Source organism: Leuciscus leuciscus, assembly GCF_965113295.1.
Source record: "Leuciscus leuciscus genome assembly, chromosome: 14".
Taxonomy (NCBI): Eukaryota; Metazoa; Chordata; class Actinopteri; order Cypriniformes; family Leuciscidae; genus Leuciscus; species Leuciscus leuciscus.
The window spans coordinates 37,076,626-37,091,686 of NC_138738.1; the positions used below are offsets into that span (position 1 = coordinate 37,076,626).

Consider the following 15,061-nt stretch of genomic DNA (forward strand, 5'->3'; position numbering starts at 1 on the left):
AAATATTGCTGATTACTTACAAAGCACTAAATGGTTTAGCTCTGCAGTACTTGAGCGAGCTCTTAACCCATTATAGTCCTTCACGTCTATTGCAATCTCAAAATTCCGGCCAGTTGATAATACCTAGAATATCAAAATCGACTGCTGGCGGTAGATCCTTCTCCTATTTAGCAACAAAACTTTGGAACAGTCTTCCTAACATTGTCCGGGAAGCAGACACACTCTGTCAGTTCAAAGCTAGATTAAAAACACATCTCTTTGACCTAGCATACACATTATAGACTTTTATAATTCTATATTAGGCTGCATAGATTAGGCCAGCCGGAACCGGGAACACTTCCCATAAATCCTGATGTACTCGTTACATCATAAGAAGAATGGCGTCTACGCTAATATTAGTCTCTCTGTTTATACCGAGGTTTACCGCAGTCCACCGGATCCAGGCCGTATCCAGATCTGATGAAGGACCAGCGCCTGGACACGACGACAATGCAGTCCTGAAGTGTCAACCAGTCTCTCCGTTTCCTGAAGTGAGGTGGATCCCGGTTGTATCCATGGGGACATTTAATATTCAACAATATTATTGATCTGCCTTATTAAGGGTGGACGACGATGCAATTTTCTTCTAGAAACAAACTTTGTTGTATTATTTTCATGTTATCAATGTGAAGCTGCTTTGATACTATCTGTATAGTAAAAAGCGCTATATAAATAAAAGTGACTTGACTTGACAAACGAGCAGGATTATGTGCCCCACTGTATATATATTTTGTATATATTAATGTAATGTGTATATATATATATAATGTATATTATATATACATATAACATACATTATATGTATATATAATATATGTATAATATATGTATAATAATGTATATGTATGTAAGACTGAAAATACTGGTTGAGGCCTGATTTATGGGACAAAAGGGCCCTGCTGGCCAGAGCCATAGAGAGAAAGAGTTGCGACACTCTTTGATGTCGCCGCTATGGCTGTCACGTGGTTCATGTAAGCCCCAATAGTTCCAAAACATACGCTGGCTGTCATGTTCTTCTATGGGACAGACAGCAGCGATTGCATTATTGAACGGTAAATATAAAATAAAACACACACCCAAGTACTTTTTCAGCTGTTATTGCATTATTGCATTTTGTTAATGTCAGTTTTGCATTTGGAGATAAGTTTTAGGCTATATTTTTGGAGGGAAAAGCTTAAATTCAAAATTCAAATTCAAATTCAAAAAGCTTTATTGTCTATCCCCACAGGGGTAGAAAATTGTCTTTAGACAAGAGGCTCAACAAACAATATACAACTAACAATACACAGCTAACAACAATACAATACCACAGACAACCACATAATTTAAGATAAACCCCTCCCCTATTTCCTATTTAAAATATCAACGGCCATCGGGATAAAAGACTTCTTATATTTGACCTTTTTCGCCAAAGGTACTTTAAATCGTCTACCAGACGGAAGTAAATCAAATGAGCTGTGCAGAGGATGGGCAGAGTCTGACACAATAGCAGATGCTTTCCTTTTTACTGCCACAATGTAAAGATCAGACAGGGTAGCTTGTTTCTCACCAATAATTTTACCAGCTATATTTATAATCCTTAGAAGTCTATTTTTGCATTTAACGGAAAGAAAGTTATACCAGGATACAATGTTAAAAGTAAGCACAGATTCAATAAGGGATTTATACACCACAAACAGAATATCTTTTTCCACATTAAAGCTCCTCAATTTCCTCAATAAGCCTAAACGTTGATATGCCTTCTTAAAAACACTTTCTGAGTGCTTATCAAATTTAAACTGGGAGTCAATTTCTGTACCCAGATATTTAAAAGATCCCACCTGCTCAACTTCCTCTCCATTAATTATCAAGGGTTTAAAAAATGTGCGTGCATTAATTACCCCGGAACACATTTCCTTGGTTTTGTCAATATTAAGCAATAGAGAACTCTCCTTTGTCCAGGCTATGATAGAGTTGACAAAATCAAAATAAATGTCCAGTGATTGGGTATCTCTCATACATCCCACCAGTGCCATGTCATCTGCATATTTTATCAGCATCAGATTCTCATTATTACAGGTGATCTCATTTGTATAGATAGAAAAAAGAATCGGGGATAGAACACATCCCTGTGGTAGACCAGATTTTAAAACTACATTCTCTGACTTTTTACCATTTACTATCACGTGTTGAGGACGGTCCCGTAAAAAATTGTTAATCCATAAAATAAAGGTTTGATGCACATTAAGCTCCTCTAAACGCCTCAAAAGTGTATTTATGTTCACTGTATTAAAAGCAGATGAAAAGTCCATAAATAAAATCCTAATGTACGAGTTTGCCATGTCCAAATGCTTTACTGCCCTATCCAGCAAGGTGAGGGTGGCATCTTCAACTCCGCGCCCAGCCCTATAAGCAAATTGTAAAGGGTCAAGTTTATCGATCATTGCCTGGGAGAGTTGCTGACAAACTACTCTCTCCATGCACTTGCAGAGCACTGATGTCAAAGCTACTGGTCTGTAGTCCTCAAGCGCCTTAGCATGAGCTTTTTTCGGTAACGGAATGATGGTACTTTCCTTCCATGTCTGTGGTACAACATTAAAATCAAGAGACAGCTGAAAAAGTTGTGTCAACACACCCTTCAGCTGAGATGCACATTCCCTCAGTACCTTACCCTTTATTCCATCCGGCCCTGATGCCTTTTGGGGTTTAACGTTCATTAAAACCTTTCCCACATTTTGTTCCTCAATTCTTATGGGGAGAAAGTCAGAGTACTCTGTAGGAGTCCAGTACTCATTTACATAGTTATCATTAAAACGGGCATAAAACTGATTCAGTTCAGTAGCAAAGCTGGCAGAGTCAGGGCATTGGATATTGTGTTGCTTCTGATTTCTTCCCATCATAGCATTTAGGCCCTGCCATGCCATCCGTGCATTCCCCATTGTAAACTTTTCCTCTACCTTGCGTTTATATTGCTGTTTGGCCTGCTTAATTTTTAGCTTCAAATCTTTCTGTAATTTGTTGAAACCATATCTATCTCCATTTAAAAAGGCTATTTTTTTAAGATTTAAAAAATGTTTCAGATCCTTTGTAACCCAAGGCTTATTGTTAGGGTAACACCTCACATTTTTTACAGGAATGACACTGTCAACACAAAAATCTACGTACCCAGATATGGAAGCATTAAGCATATCTACATCATTTCCACAATCCTTAACAAATACATCCCAATCTGTTACTTCAAAACATCCTCTTAGTTTTTCAGTGGATTCAAAGTCCCATACCTGCACAGTCCTAGTTTGCACTTTCTCAGTTTTTAATTTTTGCTTATATCGAGGTAGAAGCAGAACAGCATTATGATCGGAGCGTAATGTGTTCATGTTCGCATGGGTAGTAGCACTGGCTTTAGCGGCTCTAACTTAACTTTTCCATATCATTCATCTGATGATGGACGTCTCGTGATATTTATTTTAGCACAACTGGGCGTATTAGGCTATTGATTCCCGTGATTTTGCTTAGGTCTGCCGTGGCGGTCCGTTCAGAATTCGCTTAGAAGTTAGCTCACTTCTTCTGATGAAAGTGGCCACCCCCAGGAACACAACGTGAAACATGATCATGTTAAGACTAAGAATATAATTTTAAGATTAAGCCATACACATATTATCAAAACTATAACAGATTAAAAACGAATTTACGCTTTTATGTTTGGGTATATAGGTAAGTGCAGAGTGAAGATTTTTCTCTATGGCTCTGGGTTACTGTACAGAGTAGGCTAAGAGTAAGGGTAGCTGTAACTCAATCCAATTAACTAACAAAACACTTGTAACTTCTGTTACAGCTATTGAGACATCAGTTAAGCATGGCTTATACAAATGAAGGTTTTCAAATAAAATATTTTTTATTAAACAATGACAGACAACAAAAATGTGTGCTTGTGTGTGAACAAGAAAAACAAAAACCAGGGGCAGGTGATCCATGAAACAGACCAGGTGATGGCCATAACAATCCTAGAGGTCCAGCATTGTTCTCACAAGCCGCTTCCCTCAAGACAACAAAACATAATGAAAAGTTAGTATATCCCAAAAAAATTTAATTAAATAAAAGTTGCTATAAAGGTGGTAGCGATTCATTACCGAACTCTTACTGTCACAGCTGACGAAGTCGCGCTAGCTAGCAGGCAGAGCTTGAAAATTGGTTGAAACAACCAACATAAAATATAAATAATTACGCTGTGCATGTACAAATGAAGACCAGTAAACATCGCAAAGGGCCTCTGATACAATATAGACAGTTGACAATTCAAAAGAGGTCGATATTTCAGAAACTTACCTCTGGAACAACTCGACACGCAGCAATGTAAGTGAATGGTGTCCAACGCCCAAATGACAGTGTTTGGAACTAATCCGATCTTCAAATCCCGGAAGTAGGCGGTTAAAAGCGCCGCCATTTTTTACAACGGAGGTCTATGGGAGTGTCGCAACTCTTTCTCTCTATGGCTCTGCTGCTGGCTAATTAACATTTGACCTCCCCCATACAACCTGACTTCCTCTCAGAAACTAGGAACTCACACAAGAACATGGTTTAATGTGAATATTTAACATTGACTGTTATGTTTTTGGTGTCATTTGAAATGTCTCAAAGTGAGTGGTACAGATATCTCATATCCAGATAGATAAAATAAAAGGTAATAAGGTTTATAGAAGTTTAGGGAAAACTGGTTAGGCCATTTGAGGGTGGTCTCCCCCACCCCTCATGTCACCTGGTCAGGAGGAAACTGGTTAAGCCATTTGAGGGTGGTCTCCCCCATCCCCCATGTCACCTGGTCAGGAGGATAAAGGAAGGTGTGCTCGGGCTCTCTGGGTCTTCTTTGCTGGGTACGAATGGAATAGGTGGTCTCTCTCTCTCTCTCTCTCTCTCTCTCTCTCTCTCTCTCTCTCTCTCTATCTCAGGTAGGCTACAAGCTGGGTAAGATTATTTGGTGTAACCAATGTATAACCATGTTCTAGATATTTGAATTGATTGTGGAATTGATCTCTGATATCTGAAATATTAAATTGTTACATGTGATTATTCTAACTGATTTTGACATTGTTCATTTAATGGTTAAAAGGAATAGTCATACATTTGCTCACCTTTAGTGAGGCACAGATGTTATTAAAACCTTTCATTTATGAAGTCAGATGAAGTAACGAGTAAATACATATGATTAATGTATTACAAATTTAACCAACCAATACTTTGCATGAGTGAGGACAGAACGCGTGAAACCTTCTCCGTGTATTGGCGAACCGGCAATTGGACCAATATAGCGGGCCTTACATGTATATATATATAATTATATACACTATTATTTTAAAATAATGCATCCTCATTGACAAAAGACATTTATAGGCTATGCTAACAACACATAAAAGCTGGCGTTAGTTTTTCATTGTTTTTTTTATGTTCATGAAGGACACAAAATTGGAAAAAGACAACATCATTTTTTATGGAATGACCCAGATATTAAGAGCACGTGAAGATGCATAAAATATTGTATTAAATTACTAAATGTTCCTTTCCTCTTATTAGAGTATTTAGCCTGTTTATACTAAATAAAAGAAATAAATAAAACCACAAATGTACAGAACAAGATAAAAATAGTTCAGTTTGGTTGAGCGGAAAGATTGAAACCCTTCACAGGGGATTTGGGTGAGAACTGATGTTTGTCTGGGTGGTCTGTGTTTCATCCAACAGGAAATATCATATCAGAACATCATTGCATTGAGTGTTGTGTAATTATGTAACAGACTCTCTCTGGGTTTGGGCGGACACAAACTCAAGCCCATTTTTAACTAACCCAAAGCTGTGGAGCTGTGAAGGAAACTCCTCCTCTAACCGAGCTCACATTCCTTCTTGGACCATTTTTCCCAAACGTGGGAGTCTATGGAGAGAGTGAGTGAGTGAGTGGAGGAGATGAGAGAAGGGGAGGAGACCAGCTAAGAAACAACACTGGACTTCAGACGAAAGTTTTCCGAAGATCTGTTGGTACGAGCACACACAAGGTAAGCTGCATTTTATTTCTTCAACAACAGCGAGTATTTCCTCTCTTAAAATGAGTACTTCCAGACTTTTTAGAGCCTGATGTTCCATGGATGTACTGGTGCATAAAGAACCTATAGATCATCACGTTTACTTTAATGCACAAGAACCCTTAAGACCTAAAAGTCACACCAAGAATATGTCATTTCAAAAGAACCCTATAAAATAGTTCATATGATCCTGAACCTAAGAGTCAAACTATTTATGTTCTCCGAGACATTCTTCTGTTTGTTTGTTCAGATAGAACAATCCAGAAAAATCTTAGATGTGGAAAAGATTATGTAATCAAAATGTGTCTGTTCTGTTCTGTGTGAGGTGTTTCTGTAGCTTTTATGATTGGTAATTACAGCTCTATAATTTAAAGAACATCTTAGTAAAGTCTTGCATGGCAGAGAGAGCGACTAAAGAGCAAGAACTGTCCGAATCTGTTCCAGGAACGCGTAACGAGAAGCAACTGTCCGGCTCCATCTCCTTGCAGCAGCAGTAGGATTCACCCGTGTCAACATCTCACGCACCCTGGACCGAGTAACAAGCACACCCTGTGTGCGCAACAGGGCTCTTATCATCTGAAACAGATTTTTGAAAGGTTTCTAAATTGACACGAGATTCACAAAACAATGGCACACAAATGTGAATTAAATACAGCCTAAAGATAAAGACCACCAATTACCTCATTTCAGTGTTTATGTAAAAGTTTATTATGTTTTGTTTTATTTTCATATTTGTTCATTTAATTACTTTCTTCAATGCTACTGTTAAATACTGTAGCTAAAAACATAAAGCACTGTTTGTTTAATTTTTTTTAATTTTTTTTTAATTTATGTTTTTATTGAAAGGATATGAGACAGTAGAGCACATTTGTCAGATTGTGAGTACAATCATGTTTGTTAGAAAAAGAAAGAGAGAAAAAAAAGGACAAATATGGCAAATATTTTCAAGGACATTACTCGTTTTGTCTCCATCCCTTTTTTTTTTAAGGAAAAGAAATAAGATGAACAGAAACAAAATATAACCACTGAACACCCAGAGAGTTAACAAAAGTAGCATATCGTTATCAGAATTTGGATTAATTCAAGTAATTATATATTAGAAAATAAAATGAAATAGGAGCAAAGGCATCCATATCGACCTGTAGCGCATTCTCGTCAACTAAGAGCAGATAATGATTTATGTAATCTCAGGCATGTACTGTTTAGCATATTTTTCCCATTTTCCCCAGTGATTAACAAATAGATCTATCTTTAGGTTCACTATGAAAGTTATCTTTTCCATTTTGTAAATGCCCATTACTATATGAGCCCAATCTTGGACATTTGGTTCTTTCTGTACTCCCCACTTTTTTGTAATAGCTTTTTTAGCTGCAGCCAAAAGAATATTCCAGAGATACCCGTCTAATGTTTGCATTGCTTGGGTTTTATAACCCAAAAACATAGTTTTAAAGTCAAGGGGAATGTTAGTGTGAAAAATATGCTTTATGGCATTGTTAACATCATACCAATATTTTTGTAGAACATGACAATCCCAGAATACATGGAAATGATGTGCTATCTGGCACCCACAGTTTCTCCAGCAGCAACTGTTTCCTTGAGAAAAATGTGCACTTTGTTGGGGTGTTCAGAATTCTTTCCACGTATGGGATTTTGTACTTCTCCACTGAGATGTGCATATGCATTCCCACTCCTCTTCTGTTATCGTAATACCTGCTTCCTTTTCCCATTTATCCATTATATATTTTGTTGAGTGACTATTAAGGTTAGTAATACTCTTGTATAGTTTTGCTATTATTCCTCTTGTAAGTTGTGATTTGTATGCTTTGGTAAAAAGTTCAACTAATGAATTGTGATGGGGAACATTTTGTTTAATATCCTGGATATAATAATTCCGTATTTGTAAATATCGATAAAAGTCCTCTTTCCCCAAGTTAAATTTGTGTTGCAGTGTGTCAAAGCTATCAAATTGATTATCATTTACAATTTGGAAAAATACTTTTATACCTTTATTTATCCAAGTCTTATATCTGGAGTCAGTGCTGTTTGGTATGAAGTTTTGATCATATGCCGGCCAACTCAGAATTTTAATATCATTTTTAAAATTATATGTTTTCAACAGTTCTTTCCAAACTGTAAATACAGATTCTACCCATCTATTCCCCAAGTTGTCAATTGATTCAAGTCGTTTCATGTCGGCCAGTATGGCCTGTAGGGGGACATCCGAGAGCATATTGCATTCTATATCCTTCCATTTAGCATCGTATTCTGGATCACACCAATAGAGTAATGTACGAACTTGAGCTGAAATGAAGTAATTTTTAAGACAAGGGAGACCCCATCGTCCTTTCTTTTTTGACAACTGCATTGTTTTATAACGAATACGAGGTTTCTGTCCTTGCCAAATGAATCTGGAAATTGCTTTGTCCCACTCAGCAAATGAGTGATTTGGGATGTAAACTGGAAGGGTTTGGAATAAGTAGAGAAACCTGGGCAGAACGTTCATCTTTATGGTTTCAATCCTTGCTGTTAGACAAAGATATGGGATGAGATTCCACTTTTCAAGATCTTTTTTCACATTTGAGTAAAGATGGTTATAATTCTTCTTCAGAGTTTTTGATAAATCTTTATGGAGGGTTACGCCTAAATATTTCAGAGAGTCTGCATGCCATTTAAATGGATATTTCTTCTTAAAGTGATTAGGGGGTTGCCAATAAGAGAGGGTTTCAGTTTTTCCAATATTTAATTTGTAACCAGACATTGGGCCCATAATATCAAGGAAGTGCATCAGTTCCGGTTCTGATATTTCAGGTTTGGTAAAAAATAAAATGATATCATCGGCATAGCACGCAATTTTATGCTCTACTTTGTTAATCGTGATACCACTGATCTTTTTTGATTGTCTAATATGTTGAGCCAGCGGCTCCAAGTACAGAGCAAAGAGCAGAGGGGACCAGGCACAGCCCTGCCTTACTCCTCTTTCCAATGTCAATGGGTCTGTTAGATATCCATTTATCCTTATTCTTGACGTTGGGTAGTCATAAAGAGCCTTGATGTTATTTATTACCAAATCACTTATTTGAAATTTTTTCAACACTTTAAATAAATAAAACCAACTAACTGAATTGAATGCCTTTTCGGCGTCTAAACTAATTAGCATTGCTTTCTCTTTGTATTTTTGTATATGATTCATTATATGTAGGGTTCGTTTTATGTTGTCCTGAGTTTGTCGGTTGTTTATAAAGCCCGTTTGGTCATTATTTATGAGATTTGGCAGAATATTTTCCATTCTTTTAGACATTAATGAGGTGTAAATACGGTAATCTACATTGAGGATTGAAATAGGCCTATATGACCCACATTCAAGTTTATCCTTTCCTTCTTTAGGTATTAATGATATGATAGCTTCTTTCCAGCTTGGAGGAATCCGAGTTTTTTTAAGTGTCCAGTTAAATGTGGTTAAAAGTAGGGGGGCGAGCTCCTGTCTAAAAGCTTTGTACCACTCTGAGTTGAACCCATCACTACCCGGTGACTTGTTGTTTTTTAGCCTCTTAATTGCATTTTGTATTTCTACTGTGGTTATTTCTGCTCCTAATTTGTTGTTTTGCTCTTCAGTCAGCACGGGAAGATTCAGTGTATCGAGGAAAGAGTCGATTTCACTCTCTTCATCCTGAGTCACTTTAGAAAACAATTTTTTGTAAAAAGATTCGAAAGTTGATTGTATTTTATCTTGTTTAATTTCTATTGTATTAGTTTGATTGTCTCGAATTTTGAAAACTGCTCTCTCCGCTTGTTGCTTCCTAAGTTTCCAGGCTAATAATTTAGAAAATTTAGAGCCACTTTCATAGTATCTTTGTTTAGTAAAGAGCATTCTCTTTGTTATATCTTGTGTAGTCAGGTCATTTATTTCATTTCTAATTCTTTTAATTTCTTGTAAAATTTGCATATCATTATTTCGAGCATGTCTATCCTCTAACAATTTTAGATTGTCTTGTAACTCCTGTAATTTTTTCTGCTTTTGCCTCTTCTTTGCAGAGGCTACTGCAATTATTCTACCCCTCAGAACCGCTTTGGCTGCGTCCCAGAGGATTGGCGGAGAAGTTTCCCCGTTATCATTTTCTTTGATGTATCTCAAAATATCTTCTGACATTTTCTTTTTAAATTGAGTATCATTAAGAAGGCTAGTAATGAATCTCCAGAGTGTATTTCTTTGTTTTTCACCTAGATCTATTGTCATGTATACCGGTGCGTGGTCACTTAAATCTATTGTACCGATGTCGACTTCAGCAACTTTTGTTCTATCTTTATTGAAAGTGAAAAAATAATCTATCCTTGTATATATCAAGTGAGGATTAGAGAAGTGGGTATATTGCCTAGCATTTGGGTACATTTCCCTCCAGATATCTATTAGCCCTATATTCTTTATTAGTTTGCGGAATTTTATAGTTATTGCCTTATTATTATTACTTTTCTGGTTTGAAACATCCAAGTTAGGCTGGAGATGGAGATTGAAATCTCCTCCACAGACGAGGGTTCCCTCAGAGTGGTTTACAATCAAGTCCACAATACTAGTATAAAACAAACCATCACTTCCGGGTGGAGCATAAACATTGAGTAACGTATATACATTTCCATTGATAGTACCCTTGACCAGTATAACACATCCCTCTTTATCTTTGTGCTCATAACTCTGTTCAAAGACCACTTTGCTTGATATTAATATGGCCACGCCTCTTTTATGTTTACCTCTGTATGAAGAAAAGTATATTCTAGTATAACCGTATTTAGTCAGCTTTTGGTGTTCTAAATCGTTTAGATGTGTTTCTTGTAAGTAAATAATGTCTACTTTTTCCCTTCTCATCTTTGTTAGTATCTTTGTACGTTTAATTGGGTTTAGTATTCCGTTAACATTGAAGGATGCTATTTTTAACTTTTCAGATGCCATTTACTTGTTATTAAAAATAATAAACACATTATTTATGCTACCGTACTCTCTGGTTAAACATAACACATTAGAACAATAATAGTATAAGGTGGAAAACTGGTTAAATTGCAACTCTTTGAGTTCCATTGCAAAGGTGTGTGACCAGTCCTTTACCTGACCAATGTTTTGGCCGAAGTTTGGAGGGAAGTCCTTTTCAGATGGTAGTAAGAATAGGGCCCTCCCCGACAGCTTAGAATAAATGTCCATTGTCCATTGGGAAACACGATAAACTTTTCGCCGTTTTTCTTCAATGTGGAGGTTCTCTTCTAAAAGCCTGGAGCTTGGCTATGACCGTAGCTTGTCTGCCGGACGGTCCGCGGAGGTCGTTCTCTCTTCTGCCCGCAACATGCCAGGGCTCAGCATCCAGCAGCTCCATCGGGTCCCGTTGGGGGGGGCACCACACGCACCGCGAAGCCTCGGTCATGCATATCTTTTGTTGCTTCATGTGCCGTGTGGTAGACACGCGTCTCATCCTCGTAGAAGACACGGAGCTTGAATGGGTACGGGGTCTGAAACCGAATTTTCTTCTCCCGCAGAATCCTTTTCGCTTCGTTGTATTCCTTGCGGCGGTTGAGAATGGCAGTCGGGTAATCGTGGTCGAAGTAGATTCTTTGTGTGTTAACGTAGATTCCCTTCTTTTCCCATGCCTTTCTCAGTATTTCTTCCTTTGTTCGGTATTGCAAAAATTGTGCTACAATTGACCTGGGTTTTTCACCGTCTGCTGGTTTTGGCGCTAGGGCTCGATGCGCCCTCTCAATGTTGAGTTCAAGGGAGTCGGGGAGGTTTAACTTCTCTCTGAGGAACTTTTCCAGAAAAACTGTCACTGTGCTGCCTTGTTCTTCGTTTTCCGGTACGTTGAATATCCTTAGATTTCTCCTCCGCGCCCTGGCTTCTTGGTCAATAAGCTTTTGGTCATTTTGGGACTGGGTTTTGAGCACTTTTCTCATGATTAGCTCCATCGTCTCTAGCTTTGCTTCCGTTGCACTAATGCGGTCTTCGGCTTCTTCAATTCTCTGATTTGCGTTGTTGATATCTTCTCTGATGACGTCCAGGTGTTGTTTGTTTTCGTGCCTGAAATCTTGTATTTCTTGCAGAATCATTTCCAAATTGACTTTGGCTTTTTCATTAACTTTTGGTCTCCCGGCGCCATCTTTAGCATTAGCATAGCTGTCGTGGCTTTGTATGTCATCTTCGGTGTCTGGCTTTTCTGGAGCATTTTTTTCTGCTTCTCTCTCACGTTTCCATCATGCCCTGCCTTTTCAATCAGTTCTAGTTGTTCGTAGTTGGTCTTAATACCCGGCAGGTAACGTTTTTAAAATCTTATCGGAGGAGCACGCTTCCTAAGCTGCCATCGAGGTCGAGACCGGAACCGGAACCTGTTTGTTTAATTTGTATATTAAGTTGTGTATGTGTAATGTGTGTCTTAATCTTAATATTTAATAACAAAGAAAATAATGACAAATATTTTTATCTTTGCCCCGTCTGCCATTTTTTTTTTTTTTATATTTTGTTACCTAAGGCTTTGTTTTTAAAATATGGACATTAGTTTGGCTGTAATGCTCAGTCACAAAATAGTAAAACCAACATAAAAAAGAATCGTGATAAAATCGTGAATCGTGATTTTCCTGAAAAAAATCGTGATATGATATTTTTGCCATATCGCCCACCCCTACTGCCAACTGAAAATACAGTAGTAGATTAGAGTTACATAATATAGTTCTAAACAAATTCTACAGAATTAAACTGTGGCATTTACAGAAAATCACTGAACTGTGTTCATCTGTGCACCAGAAGTTGCTGGACCGTCCTCCTGCTGTTCTTCCACACTCTGGGGGAGAGATGAGAATACCCGTTTATACTTAGATTTAAACTTAGATTCTATAGGCTACTCCACATAAAAATGTGAAGAAATGTGAATGTGTAGATTGTTTGATGTGTAGACACATAATATTAACATTACCTCTGTAGGCCTTTCTGTGGCAGCAGAAACTCTTTATCCCCATCGTCCTGTGAAGATGAGCATTTGGTTGAGTACACTTTATAACACTATTTGTAATAATTTCTGGTGTATTGAGTAGGCTAATACAACTGCCTGCAGGTTCTGTTGGGACAGGAGGCTCCAAAAGACAGATATTACCATCGGGACCAACAAAAAACCCAACCCAAAGTAAAATAAATGGAAATATCAAAAATAGCCTATATAAGAAATAACACACATGTAAACCTCTTACATGTTATGAAGGCCCTTGGATCTTCGGGAGTGATTGGCTCTGATGAAGTCCCTCCAGGAATTCCCTCAGCCAAAAATGCTGCTGCACTGCTAGACACTGGATGATATTTAGTTATTTAATATGTCAAATGTTTGTAAAGTCAGGTAGCCTACACCCATGATATGCTCAAGCCTTACCTGATTGAATTATGTTTTTATATTTAATTTTCAGCTGCTGCCATGTTCTTTTAACACCTGCAGGATTGCACCTACATGAAAATTAAAATTAGGTTGAATAACATTCTGTTCTTCCAGTTTCACCTCTGATATTATAACAGTTGGGTAAGTTACTCTAAAATAGTTATTAATTACTAACTACAAATTACATCTTCAACAGTGTTATCAGATTAATGTAATAATGACTATCTTTAGAAAGTATTGGTATACTTAATACTAATTACTAAATCCCATATCAACCTCAACCACTTGAACAATACAAGGAGACAAGAATTTGCACTTTTAATGCTTTCAAATTAATATACAATTGCATTAACTTTTCTTGAATTGACCAAAGTGTGTAGAGGGAGAAGGTTACATTAAAAATATACCTTTGAAAAATGTGTTAAATATACAGAATTGTTCTATAGTCTAATGCAATTACATCAGATTTTACTTTAAATTACAGAAGAATTAAGAGTAATCCCTTTAATTAAATGACAGTATTTAGATTACTTGGTAATTAATTACACCCATCACTGTATAACAGTAATTAAAATGTAAACTTACGCATTGAGCAGCTATTTTCTCCCTAGCTAACTCTCTGTCCTTCACTGCTGCAGCCGATATTTGAAAAATAATAATAATATGTGTTCATACTCTCCATATGCTTGCAGAAGCTCATCCAGTAGTGATGTTACGTATGACACTGAAGCTTCGATGCGCGTATCACACAAGCACTAGTGAAGCCTCGTATAGGGGTGTGTATTGGTTTACTAGAGTCACGTGATCGACGACAAACGAAGCCTCACTTTCTGTCCAATCACGTGCGCGTTTCGCTTTGGGTGTCAGAAGCATAGGTCAGAAGGCTCGAACTCCAGATCGTATTTAAGGAGTCATTGTTGCCTCAGTCTGGTTGATGGGTTTGTGAGGAGAGTGCTGTACTTTGAAAGTTAATCAATATATTACATTTAAATAACCAAAATCTATTTTTCACTACTTAGGCTATTATGTTTTGTTGTTGTTGTTGTGTCTTTCTGTTTTTGTAAAATCTTTGCACTTTTGGTGACTTACAGAGACAAACATACAGAGAGCTGAAGATCCACTTGAATACTGGAGAATGCAGAAACAAGTCTACCCCCACCTTTATACATTGGCATTACAGTTTCTTTGTACCCCGGCCTCCTCTGTACCATGTGAAAGAGTGTTCTCTAAGGCTGGTGGAAGTACTGTCTAAGAGTGGAAATAGACTCAGCCCCAACACTGTGAAACAACTTTTATTTCTTAATAAAAATAATTAAAAACTTTATCACCTTTCTGTCATTCCTACAGTTACATAAGCACTATCAGTAACAAGTGTCATAAGCACATTTAATAACAGATGATCCTATCAGACAATGTCCATATTCATTATGTGTGTGTGCATGTGTGTAGAGAGAGAGAGAGAAAGCCTACATTAAATCTTATTGAATCATATAAGCTTATTTATATTTTATTGTCACACTTTAATGGGAACATTTATTTATTTAATGAACAAATCAAACCAAAACATGTAAGGCTTTTATTTGT

At 37.2% G+C, this 15,061-nt stretch overlaps 1 protein-coding gene across 1 annotated transcript in view; it reads left to right on the plus strand.

Annotated features, from left to right (window-relative positions):
* The window catches only part of LOC309473910 (uncharacterized protein), a 59,298-nt gene extending 44,499 nt beyond the window's left edge, over positions 1 to 14,799 (plus strand). The window contains exon 14 of the mRNA XM_082136171.1: positions 14,569 to 14,799. The gene's annotated coding sequence lies outside the window, so the exon portion shown is untranslated. The remainder of the gene's footprint in view (positions 1 to 14,568) is intronic.
* The last annotated feature ends 262 nt before the right edge of the window (positions 14,800 to 15,061 follow it).